Source organism: Phalacrocorax aristotelis, unplaced genomic scaffold (assembly GCF_949628215.1).
Source record: "Phalacrocorax aristotelis unplaced genomic scaffold, bGulAri2.1 scaffold_102, whole genome shotgun sequence".
Taxonomy (NCBI): domain Eukaryota; kingdom Metazoa; phylum Chordata; class Aves; order Suliformes; family Phalacrocoracidae; genus Phalacrocorax; species Phalacrocorax aristotelis.
In genome coordinates, this window is record NW_027441239.1 from 80,418 (window position 1) to 96,521 (window position 16,104).

General features: G+C 54.1%; 1 long non-coding RNA gene across 1 annotated transcript in view; it reads left to right on the top strand.

Annotated features, from left to right (window-relative positions):
• The first annotated feature begins 3,017 nt into the window (after positions 1-3,017).
• Positions 3,018-16,104, top strand: part of LOC142051161 (uncharacterized) — an 82,894-nt gene continuing 69,807 nt past the window's right edge. Inside the window, exons 1-3 of the long non-coding RNA XR_012658324.1 lie at positions 3,018-3,314; positions 4,523-4,714; positions 15,208-15,317. This is a non-coding gene — a long non-coding RNA (uncharacterized LOC142051161). The remainder of the gene's footprint in view (positions 3,315-4,522; positions 4,715-15,207; positions 15,318-16,104) is intronic.

Genomic DNA, 16,104 nt, shown 5'->3' on the forward strand with positions numbered 1-16,104 from the left:
GCAATATTCAATTAATGGTTTCCGAGTTAGTGGGTCACCGCCCCCGACGTCTTTCCAGTGCTTCAAAATACATCGCAAAGGTGTTCTCTGTGGGATAGGTTTCCTACTCAGTAATGCTCCCGTCTCCCAGTCGACTAGTAGTTGTGATAGTGCACTATCACAAATACTAGTCAGAGGGACTCCAACCCCCGTTGGAGGTCTCACTGGAAATCTGCCACTGGGATCTGTAGCCCCCTGCTAGATATCCCTGGAGACTTCAACCCCCTGTTGAAGACTCCCCTACCCTCGGGTCCCGCTCCACAGGCTTTCGCCTAGCAGAGACTTACCAACCGAGGCACCTCTTGGCCCCGACCCTGCGTGGCTTTCGCCGCGCCTTACGGGCAGGCCTGTGGGACTCAAACCCGCTATCCTATCCTATGTGGGAAACTAACCCCACGTATTATTCTACCTAAGTTTCTTCTTCAAAGAATGCCTTGTTTACCTCAATCCAGGGGATCTTGCTCAGAATTCTCTGGCCCGGGGATCGGAAGCTCTCCCGGAGAATTCCTCGGGGCCGGCTGCAGGTCCCACGATCCCACGGATCCGTCGAGATTCAAAAGCAGGTTCCCACCTGGGGTGCCAAAACTGTTACCAAAAAACGCGTTAAAATCGGAAACGACTCCTCAACACCAATTTAGTATTAAAGAGCAGGCATTCTATATTCACGGCGCCGGATGCACGGGGGATCGCTCCTCCTGGCGTGCGTACCTCACGCACCTTTCCTGTACAATTTGTAGATGAAAATTTTACATACTCATACATAGTCATTATTGTCTTGTCTAGCGATGGGTACAAACTTGCTCGTTCCGTATGTCAATCACTGCGCAGGCTCGGTTGTCCTCTTCCGTTGTTCTCTTCTGAGTAGGTGGTGTTACTTGGGTCGGTGGTGGTCTGTGAGTCGGTGGTCGCGATCTCCCCCTGCCGGAATTACCTTTTAGCTTCTCGGCTCTTACTCTTGGCAGTCTTGGCTAGTTTTCTCAGTCCGCTAAGCGAAACCGCGTTTTGTCATCCTTTTCTGACAGAAGCATGTTGTCTGTTGTTCTGCTGACATTAACGATCGCCTAGGCACTAAAATGCAGATCGACAGGTGCGCTGATTGGTACGCTCCATGTTCCCGTAATGGAACACCGTCTCTGGTTGGTTGATTTCATCGCTTTGGTTACACCTGTTCCTGTTGTTCAGTTTCTTCTTTTTTGGCTTTGTGTGATTCTCTCTGTGATTCTGTTTTTCTCTGCCTCGCTTTTCCCAGCTCCCCGTCCCTCACTTTTAATGCCCGTTATCCTTCACCAGCACACTCTCCCTTGGTTCCCATCCTCGTTTCTGAATTCCTCCTGCTTTGCCACGTAGCCCGTGACTTTTTTCTTAATCTCTCTCTGTCTGCCTCAACGCTCCCCCCGCGCTTTTTAATTCGTCTTCTCTGCTCTGTACCCTGCTACTGTTCTTGCCTTTCTGAGTTCTTCTCTGTCCAGCTCCCTTTCCCTATTCATGAATTCCTGTTCTTCCTGCAGCCACCGCTGTTCCCTGTGACCTCCATCTCTCTCTGTCCAGCTCCCTGTCCCTAGGTTTTAATTCCTGCCTCTGCCCGCTGTAGCCTGTCTAGATGTTTCTCTCGGCCTCTCTCTCTGTCCGGCTCCCTCTCTCTGTGTTCTAATTCCACGTTCTCTGTCACGTGGACCCGTGCTATTTGTTTGTCCTCATCTCTCTCTGTCCAGCTCCTTGCTGCGATGTTTTATTTCCTCATTTCCTCCCTCTCTGTCTTTGTAGCCCATTGCTGTTGGTTTGTTTTTTTTCTTTTTTTTCCACTTGTTTCTTCATGTGTCTCTGTCTGCCTCCCAGTCCCTGATCTTTAATTCCTCCTTCCCTGTAGGCCGCTGTTCCTTTTTTCCATTCTACATTGTGTTCTCTTTGGTCTCGTGTTCTTATTCATTGATTCTCTCCTCGCTGCCCTGTGGCTTGTCCCCATTTTATTGTTGCTTCTCTCTCCCTCTCTCTGGCTTCTTGCCCCTGTTTTTAAAATTCCTCCCTCTCTTCTCTCTTCCCTGTTGGCCGTGTGATCTTTAGCCTTTCTCCATGTCTTTCTGCCCATCTCTCTGTGTCTATTCATTAATTCTTCCCTCTCTGCCCTGTAGCCTGTAGCTTCTGTCCTTTCTCCATCTTGCTGTCCCTGGCTCCCCCGTGACCCTATGCTAGAATTGTTTCTCTCTTCTCTCCGTACGCATTGCGATTCCTTTTGCTCTCTGTCTCCCTTTGTTTTTTTTCTTTTTTTTTTTTCTGGCTCCCTGTCCCTAATTCTTAATTCTCTGCCTTCTCGTGCCCCATGGTTTGTTCTGTGGGGTTCTCTCGCGGTTCCCTCGCAGTTCCCTCCAGTCCATACTGGGCTATATTGGTCTAGTCCATACTGGGCTATATTGGTCTAGTCCATACTGGGCTATATTGGTCTAGTCCATACTGGGCTATATTGGTCTGTCCCGGCTTCCTCCCACTTCTTTCCCAGTGCCTCACAGTAGGTCCCGGTTCCGTCCATGGGATGAACTGTGAGGGAACTGTGAGGGACCTGTGAGTAGGGGGGCGGCCCCCCGGGCCCCAGCCCCCCCCCCCCCGCCTGGGGCCAGGGCGCCGCGGCCGCCGGCCCCTTCCTCCTCTGCCCGCTCCCGTCGCGGACGGCTCGGTATGTGTCACGAGCGGCAGCCGCGTTCAGCAGCTCTCGGAGGGCGCGCGGCTCTGCCCGGCCGTGACCGGGGCCCGCAGGGGTTTCCCGCTCGCTCCGAGAAGGCGCTGGCCCCGAGCCGGCGCGTCCCGCCCCGCCCGGCCCTCGGCGCCCTCGCGAGCTGAGCGCGGCCCGGCCAGCAGGGGGCGCTGGCGCTCACCGGCTGGGCGCGGTGGCGGGGCCGGTGGGGGCCGTTCCTTCCGGCCGCCCTTTAAGGGCCGCCCCGCGGGGCTCGGGCTTCCGGTGGCGCGTGCGCGGCGCGTCGGAGCGGGGGCGGGAGCGGTGCGTGTGGAGGCCGAAGGGCCGGTGCGTGTGGCGGCCGGGTCGCGAGGCGTCCCTGTGCGGTGCCGGGGCCCCTCTGCGGCCCGGCGTGGGAAGCCCGCGGCCGGCGGAGCCTGCTCGGAGCTGGGCGGGGAGCGCCGCGGCGGTCCGGCCGCCGGCAGCCATCCCCTGCGGTGGCCGGCAGCCCCTCGGGACGCCTGGAGGCCTGGCGGTGCCCGAGCCTCGCCTGCGGCAGCCGCCTGAGAGAGCAGCGCGGCCGTGTCCGGGGGCCGGAGAGCGCTGGTGGGTGAGTTCGGGCAGCGGGGGGCGGGTGTGTGTCTCCGGGCGGGGCCGGGGGGCTCCGTGCCCCGCAGAGGAGCCCCGGTCGGGCATCGTTCGCTTCCGAACAATGCAGGTCTGTCCCTGGTTATTTTCTGTGTACAGTGTTTCGGGCCACCTGAAAGCCTTTGGCCGGGTAGGTTTGGTGCGGGGCGATGGCAGGTGTGGACCCTGAAAGATCTCGGGTGGGGGGCGTGGGAGGTATTTCTTGCCTTAAAACTCTGAGCCCACCTCGTGTGTCATGTCGTGTTATCATGTCGTGAGTCTCGTGACTGTGGCAAATGGCTGAGTCGGGCGTTTTCTGATAACTAACTTCTGAACGTGTGCGTGTGTAGGCACGGGGAGATTTGTGCAGGGTGACGGAGCCCCTTGTGCTTCTGTGCTAATGTCTACCTGTTCTAGACCTCCAGTGTTGGAAAGCCTTTGTTTAGTGCCTAGTTGTGGCTGCGTAACTGCTGTTGCGCCTGCAGCTGTGCTCGCAGGGATGCTGGGTGGCTCCGCATCAAACCGGCCGCCGGGCGGCCGGGTTGTGCCGCAGAGCATGCCGGGAGCTGTAGTCCTTGCGGCTGCCGGGCGGCCGGGTTGTGCCGCAGAGCATGCCGGGAGCTGTATTCCTGGCGCAGTGGCTGCCGGCCCTGTCACGTGGTTCGCCGGGCATGGCGGGAGGCGCGGTCTTCCGGCGCTCGGGTGCCGGGCGGCCGTGGCGCGTACGGTACGCGAGGTGTATTTTTGGGGTTGGCTTCGTGTTGATTACTGGGGGCTTGCGGGTGCGGCCGCTTCCCGAGAAGCGGTGAGTTCCCCGGGAGCTGACAGAAGGGAAGAGGGAAAGGAGGAGGACGATGACCTTTTCCCCGTGCCCAGGGCGCAGATGATGGCCGCCTCCCCGGCCCACCGGAGGTCCCGCTCAGCCTCCCCGGGCCCCCCTTGCCCCGTGCGCCTGCCCCCAGCTCCGGCACCTCCCCATAAGCGTGCTGCATAGCCTTAGGCCGCCCCCAGGCCCTGTCGTGAAGGCAGCAAGCCGTCCCTCAAGCGCACTGGATTCCCCCTTGGTGCAGGGGCCCTTAGCAGTAGCGTGGGGAGGGAGCGGTGTGTCCAGAAGCCCCTGCGGAAGGAGAGGCTTTGGCCAGGGTCGATCGACGGTAATGACGGTCGCTGTTTCTTCTTTCCCTCTCCCAGAGACCGTGCTGAGGACGTGGTTGTCTGTCCTTCCCCCGGGGATGCCGTTGCCTGTGGCCGTCTCAGGCTCGCGTGGCTTCTCTCTGCCCGTCCTCGCCGTCCTCGCAGCGCAGGGCCGAAAAGGGATAGACAAAGCCCTTCCCGGCTGCGGACAGGAGCTGCCTCAGCTGAAGCTGGAGACGCCAACGAAAGGTAAAGAAGAAGAAACTGAAGGTGCTCTGGCTGCCAGCTGCCTTCCTGCCGCAGGCAAGAGAGAGCCTGTCCATGCAGGTGGGGGAGGAAGGATCCCCCTTCATAGCCCGCAGCGGGCCAGGCCACCAACGTGCACCGTAGGGTTTGTACGCGTAACCCGGAGTTGGGTACGGGCGTGTAGTGCACGAGCGAGCTAGGCTACGTGCCTAGGAAGCCTCATCTGGTAAGAGCTGTAAGACACCCACGTATTCTCTTCAGGTGGAGGACGGCCTAGAGTCTGGAGCTGCAGAAGAGGCAGGGAGGAGAGGAGGGGAAAGAAGCATCTGAACGGCTAAATTGTGCCAGCAGCGCTGAGAGCGAGAGTCGCGGTGAGTCCTGGGCCACTGGGGCCCCGTTGCCTCTCTTGTGCGTCCTGGGCCCTCCCTGTCTCTCCCCCGGCCCCCTGTCTTTCCTTACCTGCTGCAAAATTTACTTTTTTTTTTTGCGCCCTCCCCCCCCCCCCCCGCACCTTCTTTCTCCATCTCGCTCTGAGTGTCTCCCTGCCTCCCCGTCTTTTCAGTCCTCCCTCTCTCTGTCCTGTAGCCTGTGGCTCCTTTTTCTTTCTCCGCCTCTCTCTGCCTGGCTCTGGCTCCGTTTTTTTTTTTTTATTCCTCCTGCTCTGTCCTGTAGCCTGTCGGTGTTTTGTTGTTCTCTGGCTCTCTTGATCTGACTCCCTGTGTTACCGAAAAACGCGGTAAAATCGGAAACGACTCCTCAACGCCAATTTAGTATTAAAGAGCAGGCATTCTTTATTCGCGGCGCCGGATGCACGGGGGATCGCTCCTCCTGGTGTGCGTACCTCACGCACCTTTCCCGTACAATTTGTAGATCAATGTTTTACGTATTCATACATAGTCATTATTGTCCTGTCTGCTGATTGGTACAAACTTGCTCGTTCCGTATGTAAATCGCTGCGCAGGCTCGGTTGTCCTCTTCCGTTGTTCTCTTCTGTTACTTGGGTCGGTGGTGGTCTGTGAGTCGGTGGTCGCGATCTCCCCCTGCCGGAATTACCTTTTAGCTTCTCGGCTCTTACTCTTGGCAGTCTTGGCTAGTTTTCTCAGTCCGCTAAGCGAAACAGCGTTTTTTCATCCTTTTCTGACAGAAGCACGTTGTCTGTTGTTCTGTTCGCATTAATGATCGCCTACGGACTAAAATGCAGATCGACAGATACGCTGATTGGTACGCTCCATGTTCCCGTAATGGAACACCGTCTCTGGTTGATTTCATCACTTTGGTTACATTTCCCCTGTTTGGAAGTTCTGAAATAATAATTTTCTCAATACTTCCATCCTAGATCAATAATATTCCACTATGTCAGTTTAGTGTTTGCTTCATGTTCTGAAATTTTTCACTTGATTGTGGTCTCCAGGGTGTATGCAGGTCCCATTTTCTACCCAAAATTTTATTAATTTGTTGAAGTACCTCTGCAAAAAAATGTGGTGCTCTATCAGAGGACATTCCCGTTGGCACTCTAAATCTTGGTATTATTTCTTTCAGCAACGTTTTAACTACTACTCTAGCTTTGTCGGTGCAGCACGAGAAAGCTTCTGGCCATCTAGAAAATTTGTCAATCAGCACTGACAAATACTGCTATATCTATTTTGTCTGGGTAACTCAGAGAACTTAATTTGCTAATAATTTCCGGGAGAATTTTTTGTTTTGTTACTCCTAAAGGTTGTTTCCTTTGGTTCAGGGGATTATTTCTAGGACAGATTGGACACTTAGCTACTATGGGTTTAACTATTCTTGTCATGCCTACACACGCTACAGATGTTTTTAAACTCAAAACCGTAGCGCCTACACCCTAATGTGTTTGCTCATGGTTTTCTTTTGCAAGTTCTGTCATAACTTGTGGGGTGGTTGTTGTTATTACTTGTTTTTCTGGTGTTACCTACCATCTCTCTGTGTTTTGTGATGCTTCCAATTGTTCTGCTAATTGCTCATCCAATTTATTATATCTCGGTTTCAACTTTGGAATTCTGATCTGTTTTACTGGTACTAGCGCAAGGATACCTTGCTCTGCAGTCCTCTTTGCAGCTTTATCGGTCAGTCGTTTGCTTATGTTTACAGCCGTCTGGCCAAATTGATGAGCTTTGCAACACTTTACCGCCACTTCTTTTGGTTTCTGCACGTCTTCCGGAAGTTGGAGAATTTCTTCTTTATGCTGTATTGATGATTCTTGGGCTGATGGCAGTCCTTTCTCCTTCCCAATAGCTCCATGATCGTGGATCACACCAAATGCACGTTTGGAATCAGTCTAGATATTTATCCTTTGTCCTTCTGCCATTCGCAGAGCTCGCTTCAATGCTACCAATACTGCTTTCTGTGCTGAGGTGTTTGCAGGCAGCACCCCTGACTCCATTCCCTCGGCGGCGATAACGACAGCATATCCGGCCATTCGCTTCTCTTCTCGCCCAGAGCTTCTTCCATCTGTAAACAACTCCAGATCAGGATTTTCCCAGAGGTTTGTGTCTCAGGTCTGGTCTGCTGGAATAGACTTGTTCAATAGTTAGCAAGCGATCGTGTTCTAAATTGTCCGTAAGGTTTTCTGTTGTTAAAAACATAGCAGGATTCAGTATAGCAGTAGTCTTCGATTCCACATCGTCTTGTTCTAACAGAACAACTTGATATTTCAACATTCTGCTAAGGGATAGCCAACGACCCCCCTTTTGTTCTAAAACAGTCACCGCTATGTGCGGGACATATACTGTCATCTTCTGTCCCATTGTTAACTTTGGGGCTTCCCGGATCGGCAGCGCTGTTGTTGCTACTGCCCGTAAACACCTAGGCCATCTTTTACTCGCGTGGTCAGGTTGTTTGGAGAAGTAGCCCACAGGTCTCTTCCAGGTTCCCAGTCGCTGTGTCAGCACTCCAAGGGCTAAATGTTGTCTTTCGTGGACAAACAACTGAAAAGGTTTAGCGAAATCAGGTAGGCCTAATGCAGGGGCCATCATCGAGGCTCTTTTCAGTTCTTTGAATGCCGTTTGGCATCCGGGCGTCCAGGTTAAATATTTATCCTTTTGAGTCTTTCAATGCCTCAAATAATGGTTTTACATACAGTCTATAGTTCAGAATCCAGAGCTGATGCTATTTCATTGTTTTCAGAAAAGCTCTCAGTTCCTTCGGGCTGCTAGGTTCGGGAATTTGACAAATAGTTTCTTTCTTTTCACTTTCTAATTGTCTTTGTCTTTGAGATATTTCAAATCCTAAATAAATGGCTGCTTCTTTTCCTATTTGGGTTTTGTTTCTGGAAACTCCGCATCTTCCTTGGCCCAGAAAATTTAAAAATTTCAAAACATTTTTCTTTACTTTGTGCCGCTATCAGAATGTCATCCGCATTCTGTAACAAGATGCCTCTCCCTGGGTTCTGTTTTTTCTATATCTCTAATTTTTTTTTGCCAGCTGAGTCTCAAGTATCGTAGGACTATTTTTAAATCCTTGTGGAAGTACGGTCCATGGTAGCTGTGTCTTTCATTCTGTGGTGGGGCTTTCCCATTGCAAAGCAAATAGGCTTTGACTTTTTATGCCTGGAGGTATGCAAAAGAAGGCGTCCTTCAAATCTAGTACAGTAAACCATTTATGCTCCTCCTTTAAAAGAGGTCAGTAAAGTGTATGGATTAGCTACTACCGGATGTATATCTTGGACCACCTGATTTATAGCCCTTAAATCGTGAACTAGCTAATACTCTTTGCCTCTAGATTTCTTTACTGGCGACACAGGAGTACTATATTCTGATTCACATTCCACTAAAAGCTCATATTCTGAAAAATTTTATAATTAACTTCTGTAATCCTTTTCGAGCCTCTCGCTTAATAGGGTATTGTTTTTGTCTTACGGGCTTGGCTCCAAGCTTTAAGGTTACTTTTACCGGCTCTGCCCACTTAGATCGCTCCGGAGCTCCGCTCGCTCAAACCAAAGGAATTACTACGTTTTCCACTTCCTCGGGAACCCGTTCCTCCCTGGAGGAATCCTGTAACATAAACGCTCTCGCCTCTGTGGCTTTTGATTCTGGTATTAGTGATTTAATCTCTCCATCTTTAAAAGTTACTTGAGCATCTAATTGACCTAATAGATCTCGTCATAACAGAGGCAGTGGACATTCAGGCATATGCAGAAACTGGTGAGTTGCCCATTGCTTCTCCAATTTAAACTTTAATGGCTCTGAGAGGGGCTAATTTTTCTTTGCCCTGTTGCGCTAGCAACATCTACTGATTTATGATCAAATTTCTCTTCACGTGTATTCAATACCAAATAAGTGGCTCCCGTATCTACCAAAAATTCTATTTCTTCATTCCGTAGCTTCAGTGTAACCAGGTGTTCAGCTAGGGTTGATTCCCCTGGTCTCCTTCATGCCAAGCTACTTCAAGCATTTAACCCAGATCTCTGGATTCAGGTTGTTCTAGTTTCTGAAGGTTGTTTTCTCTCCCCCCGCCCCCATCTGGGGCTGATTGTCTTATGAATATAGAGACCAGCTGAATTGCTTTTTCTGGTTTTTCTGGGTTCAAATGAGTATATTTTCTGGTGGTCACCTTCAGTCTTTCCATAAAGGCTGAAGGGGACTCACTTAATTCTTGTCTCACTTCATAAATTTTGACCAATTTATTGCTTTTGGCATTGCTTGTCTTACTCCAAATAAAATCTCTCTCTGACATCTAGTCAACATTCCCCTGGGTCCTGGCTGATTAGGGTCCCACTCGGGATTTGTAGATGGAAAATTCTTATTCATTGTTCTCTGTAAATTCCTGTTAGCATGTGCTCCCTGCACCTGCCTTCTGGCTGTATTCCATACTATTTTCTTGTCAGTTTCATCAAGCGAAGTATCCAGTATCACAAGTAGAGCAACACTCTTTCAAGTTCTCACCACGTTTTCCTCTTTTCAGAAACATTGCCGTAGAATCTTGTGGACATACCTCACGCTGTTTCTGCTGCTCGGGATGATTCCACGGTGTAAAGAACAAATCAACATATGCCACTTCTTCCCGTTTGCCTTCCCTTTTTACAAAACAACATTAATTGCAAGATGGTACGATATTGCAATGTCTCGTGTTCTGGCCATTTGTGCCCACCTTCCAATTGATACGTTGGCCACCAATGATTGCAATATTCAATTAATGGTTTCCGAGTTAGTGGGTCACCGCCCCCGACGTCTTTCCAGTGCTTCAAAATACATCGCAAAGGTGTTCTCTGTGGGATAGGTTTCCTACTCAGTAATGCTCCCGTCTCCCAGTCGACTAGTAGTTGTGATAGTGCACTATCACAAATACTAGTCAGAGGGACTCCAACCCCCGTTAGAGGTCTCACTGGAAATCTGCCACTGGGATCTGTAGCCCCCTGCTAGATATCCCTGGAGACTTCAACCCCCTGTTGAAGACTCCCCTACCCTCGGGTCCCGCTCCACAGGCTTTCGCCTAGCAGAGACTTACCAACCGAGGCACCTCTTGGCCCCGACCCTGCGTGGCTTTCGCCGCGCCTTACGGGCAGGCCTGTGGGACTCAAACCCGCTATCCTATCCTATGTGGGAAACTAACCCCACGTATTATTCTACCTAAGTTTCTTCTTCAAAGAATGCCTTGTTTACCTCAATCCAGGGGATCTTGCTCAGAATTCTCTGGCCCGGGGATCGGAAGCTCTCCCGGAGAATTCCTCGGGGCCGGCTGCAGGTCCCACGATCCCACGGATCCGTCGAGATTCAAAAGCAGGTTCCCACCTGGGGTGCCAAAACTGTTACCGAAAAACGCGTTAAAATCGGAAACGACTCCTCAACACCAATTTAGTATTAAAGAGCAGGCATTCTATATTCACGGCGCCGGATGCACGGGGGATCGCTCCTCCTGGCGTGCGTACCTCACGCACCTTTCCTGTACAATTTGTAGATGAAAATTTTACATACTCATACATAGTCATTATTGTCTTGTCTAGCGATGGGTACAAACTTGCTCGTTCCGTATGTCAATCACTGCGCAGGCTCGGTTGTCCTCTTCCGTTGTTCTCTTCTGAGTAGGTGGTGTTACTTGGGTCGGTGGTGGTCTGTGAGTCGGTGGTCGCGATCTCCCCCTGCCGGAATTACCTTTTAGCTTCTCGGCTCTTACTCTTGGCAGTCTTGGCTAGTTTTCTCAGTCCGCTAAGCGAAACCGCGTTTTGTCATCCTTTTCTGACAGAAGCATGTTGTCTGTTGTTCTGCTGACATTAACGATCACCTAGGCACTAAAATGCAGATCGACAGGTGCGCTGATTGGTACGCTCCATGTTCCCGTAATGGAACACCGTCTCTGGTTGGTTGATTTCATCGCTTTGGTTACACCTGTTCCTGTTGTTCAGTTTCTTCTTTTTTGGCTTTGTGTGATTCTCTCTGTGATTCTGTTTTTCTCTGCCTCGCTTTTCCCAGCTCCCCGTCCCTCACTTTTAATGCCCGTTATCCTTCACCAGCACACTCTCCCTTGGTTCCCATCCTCGTTTCTGAATTCCTCCTGCTTTGCCACGTAGCCCGTGACTTTTTTCTTAATCTCTCTCTGTCTGCCTCAACGCTCCCCCCGTGCTTTTTAATTCGTCTTCTCTGCTCTGTACCCTGCTACTGTTCTTGCCTTTCTGAGTTCTTCTCTGTCCAGCTCCCTTGCCCTATTCATGAATTCCTGTTCTTCCTGCAGCCACCGCTGTTCCCTGTGACCTCCATCTCTCTCTGTCCAGCTCCCTGTCCCTAGGTTTTAATTCCTGCCTCTGCCCGCTGTAGCCTGTCTAGATGTTTCTCTCGGCCTCTCTCTCTGTCCGGCTCCCTCTCTCTGTGTTCTAATTCCACGTTCTCTGTCACGTGGACCCGTGCTATTTGTTTGTCCTCATTTCTCTCTGTCCAGCTCCTTGCTGCGATGTTTTATTTCCTCATTTCCTCCCTCTCTGTCTTTGTAGCCCATTGCTGTTGGTTTGTGGTTTTTTTTTTTTTCCACTTGTTTCTTCATGTGTCTCTGTCTGCCTCCCAGTCCCTGATCTTTAATTCCTCCTTCCCTGTAGGCCGCTGTTCCTTTTTTCCATTCTACATTGTGTTCTCTTTGGTCTCGTGTTCTTATTCATTGATTCCCTCCTCGCTGCCCTGTGGCTTGTCCCCATTTTATTGTTGCTTCTCTCTCCCTCTCTCTGGCTTCTTGCCCCTGTTTTTAAAATTCCTCCCTCTCTTCTCTCTTCCCTGTAGGCCGTGTGATCTTTAGCCTTTCTCCATGTCTTTCTGCCCATCTCTCTGTGTCTATTCATTAATTCTTCCCTCTCTGCCCTGTAGCCTGTAGCTTCTGTCCTTTCTCCATCTTGCTGTCCCTGGCTCCCCCGTGACCCTATGCTAGAATTGTTTCTCTCTTCTCTCCGTACGCATTGCGATTCCTTTTGCTCTCTGTCTCCCTTTGGTTTTTTTCTTTTTTTTTTCTGGCTCCCTGTCCCTAATTCTTAATTCTCTGCCTTCTCGTGCCCCATGGTTTGTTCTGTGGGGTTCTCTCGCGGTTCCCTCGCAGTTCCCTCCAGTCCATACTGGGCTATATTGGTCTAGTCCATACTGGGCTATATTGGTCTGTCCCGGCTTCCTCCCACTTCTTTCCCAGTGCCTCACAGTAGGTCCCGGTTCCGTCCATGGGATGAACTGTGAGGGAACTGTGAGGGAACTGTGAGGGAACTGTGAGGGAACTGTGAGGGAACTGTGAGGGAACTGTGAGGGAACTGTGAGGGAACTGTGAGGGAACTGTGAGGGAACTGTGAGGGAACTGTGAGGGAACTGTGAGGGAACTGTGAGGGAACTGTGAGGGAACTGTGAGGGAACTGTGAGGGAACTGTGAGGGAACTGTGAGGGAACTGTGAGGGAACTGTGAGGGAACTGTGAGGGAACTGTGAGGGAACTGTGAGGGAACTGTGAGGGAACTGTGAGGGAACTGTGAGGGAACTGTGAGGGAACTGTGAGGGAACTGTGAGGGAACTGTGAGGGAACTGTGAGGGAACTGTGAGGGAACTGTGAGGGAACTGTGAGGGAACTGTGAGGGAACTGTGAGGGAACTGTGAGGGAACTGTGAGGGAACTGTGAGGGAACTGTGAGGGAACTGTGAGGGAACTGTGAGGAGGGGGGCGGCCCCCCGGGCCCCAGCCCCTCCCCCCCGCCTGGGGCCAGGCCCCGCGGCCGCCGGCCCCTTCCTCCTCTGCCCGCTCCCGTCGCGGACGGCTCGGTATGTGTCACGAGCGGCAGCCGCGTTCAGCAGCTCTCGGAGGGCGCGCGGCTCTGCCCGGCCGTGACCGGGGCCCGCAGGGGTTTCCCGCTCGCTCCGAGAAGGCGCTGGCCCCGAGCCGGCGCGTCCCGCCCCGCCCGGCCCTCGGCGCCCTCGCGAGCTGAGCGCGGCCCGGCCAGCAGGGGGCGCTGGCGCTCACCGGCTGGGCGCGGTGGCGGGGCCGGTGGGGGCCGTTCCTTCCGGCCGCCCTTTAAGGGCCGCCCCGCGGGGCTCGGGCTTCCGGTGGCGCGTGCGCGGCGCGTCGGAGCGGGGGCGGGAGCGGTGCGTGTGGAGGCCGAAGGGCCGGTGCGTGTGGCGGCCGGGTCGCGAGGCGTCCCTGTGCGGTGCCGGGGCCCCTCTGCGGCCCGGCGTGGGAAGCCCGCGGCCGGCGGAGCCTGCTCGGAGCTGGGCGGGGAGCGCCGCGGCGGTCCGGCCGCCGGCAGCCATCCCCTGCGGTGGCCGGCAGCCCCTCGGGACGCCTGGAGGCCTGGCGGTGCCCGAGCCTCGCCTGCGGCAGCCGCCTGAGAGAGCAGCGCGGCCGTGTCCGGGGGCCGGAGAGCGCTGGTGGGTGAGTTCGGGCAGCGGGGGGCGGGTGTGTGTCTCCGGGCGGGGCCGGGGGGCTCCGTGCCCCGCAGAGGAGCCCCGGTCGGGCATCGTTCGCTTCCGAACAATGCAGGTCTGTCCCTGGTTATTTTCTGTGTACAGTGTTTCGGGCCACCTGAAAGCCTTTGGCCGGGTAGGTTTGGTGCGGGGCGATGGCAGGTGTGGACCCTGAAAGATCTCGGGTGGGGGGCGTGGGAGGTATTTCTTGCCTTAAAACTCTGAGCCCACCTCGCGTGTCATGTCGTGTTATCATGTCGTGAGTCTCGTGACTGTGGCAAATGGCTGAGTCGGGCGTTTTCTGATAACTAACTTCTGAACGTGTGCGTGTGTAGGCACGGGGAGATTTGTGCAGGGTGACGGAGCCCCTTGTGCTTCTGTGCTAATGTCTACCTGTTCTAGACCTCCAGTGTTGGAAAGCCTTTGTTTAGTGCCTAGTTGTGGCTGCGTAACTGCTGTTGCGCCTGCAGCTGTGCTCGCAGGGATGCTGGGTGGCTCCGCATCAAACCGGCCGCCGGGCGGCCGGGTTGTGCCGCAGAGCATGCCGGGAGCTGTAGTCCTTGCGGCTGCCGGGCGGCCGGGTTGTGCCGCAGAGCATGCCGGGAGCTGTAGTCCTGGCGCAGTGGCTGCCGGCCCTGTCACGTGGTTCGCCGGGCATGGCGGGAGGCGCGGTCTTCCGGCGCTCGGGTGCCGGGCGGCCGTGGCGCGTACGGTACGCGAGGTGTATTTTTGGGGTTGGCTTCGTGTTGATTACTGGGGGCTTGCGGGTGCGGCCGCTTCCCGAGAAGCGGTGAGTTCCCCGGGAGCTGACAGAAGGGAAGAGGGAAAGGAGGAGGACGATGACCTTTTCCCCGTGCCCAGGGCGCAGATGATGGCCGCCTCCCCGGCCCACCGGAGGTCCCGCTCAGCCTCCCCGGCCCCCCTTGCCCCGTGCGCCTGCCCCCAGCTCCGGCACCTCCCCATAAGTGTGCTGCATAGCCTTAGGCCGCCCCCAGGCCCTGTCGTGAAGGCAGCAAGCCGTCCCTCAAGCGCACTGGATTCCCCCTTGGCGCAGGGGCCCTTAGCAGTAGCGTGGGGAGGGAGCGGTGTGTCCAGAAGCCCCTGCGGAAGGAGAGGCTTTGGCCAGGGTCGATCGACGGTAATGACGGTCGCTGTTTCTTCTTTCCCTCTCCCAGAGACCGTGCTGAGGACGTGGTTGTCTGTCCTTCCCCCGGGGATGCCGTTGCCTGCGGCCGTCTCAGGCTCGCGTGGCTTCTCTCTGCCCGTCCTCGCCGTCCTCGCAGCGCAGGGCCGAAAAGGGATAGACAAAGCCCTTCCCGGCTGCGGACAGGAGCTGCCTCGGCTGAAGCTGGAGACGCCAACGAAAGGTAAAGAAGAAGAAACTGAAGGTGCTCTGGCTGCCAGCTGCCTTCCTGCCGCAGGCAAGAGAGAGCCTGTCCATGCAGGTGGGGGAGGAAGGATCCCCCTTCATAGCCCGCAGCGGGCCAGGCCACCAACGTGCACCGTAGGGTCTGTACGCGTAACCCGGAGTTGGGTACGGGCGTGTAGTGCACGAGCGAGCTAGGCTACGTGCCTAGGAAGCCTCATCTGGTAAGAGCTGTAAGACACCCACGTATTCTCTTCAGGTGGAGGACGGCCTAGAGTCTGGAGCTGCAGAAGAGGCAGGGAGGAGAGGAGGGGAAAGAAGCATCTGAACGGCTAAATTGTGCCAGCAGCGCTGAGAGCGAGAGTCGCGGTGAGTCCTGGGCCACTGGGGCCCCGTTGCCTCTCTTGTACGTCCTGGGCCCTCCCTGTCTCTCCCCCGGCCCCCTCTCTTTCCTTACCTGCTGCAAAATTATTTTTTTTTGCGCCCCCCCCGCACCTTCTTTCTCCGTCTCGCTCTGAGTGGCTCCCTGCCTCCCCGTCTTTTCAGTCCTCCCTCTCTCTGTCCTGTAGCCTGTGGCTCCTTTTTCTTTCTCCGCCTCTCTCTGCCTGGCTCTGGCTCCGTTTTTTTTTTTTTTTTTATTCCTCCTGCTCTGTCCTGTAGCCTGTCGGTGTTTTGTTGTTCTCTGGCTCTCTTGATCTGACTCCCTGTGTTACCGAAAAACGCGTTAAAATCGGAAACGACTCCTCAACACCAATTTAGTATTAAAGAGCAGGCATTCTTTATTCGCGGCGCCGGATGCACGGGGGATCGCTCCTCCTGGCGTGCGTACCTCACGCACCTTTCCCGTACAATTTATAGATGAAAATTTCACATACTCATACATAGTCATTATTGTCTTGTCTAGTGATGGGTACAAACTTGCTCGTTCCCTATGTCAGTCACTGCGCAGGCTCGGTTGTCCTCCCAGTACAGTGCGGGGAACGGGGACGTACAGTGCGGGGAACGGGGACGTACAGTGCGGGGAACGGGGACGTACCAGGATCTACTGGGTTGTACTGGGAGGGAACTGGGACGTACTGGGAGGCTCTACAATGTCCTGGGATGTCCTGGGATGTAGTGTGGAGGAACTAGGATGTACAGGCTTGTACTGGGTTGT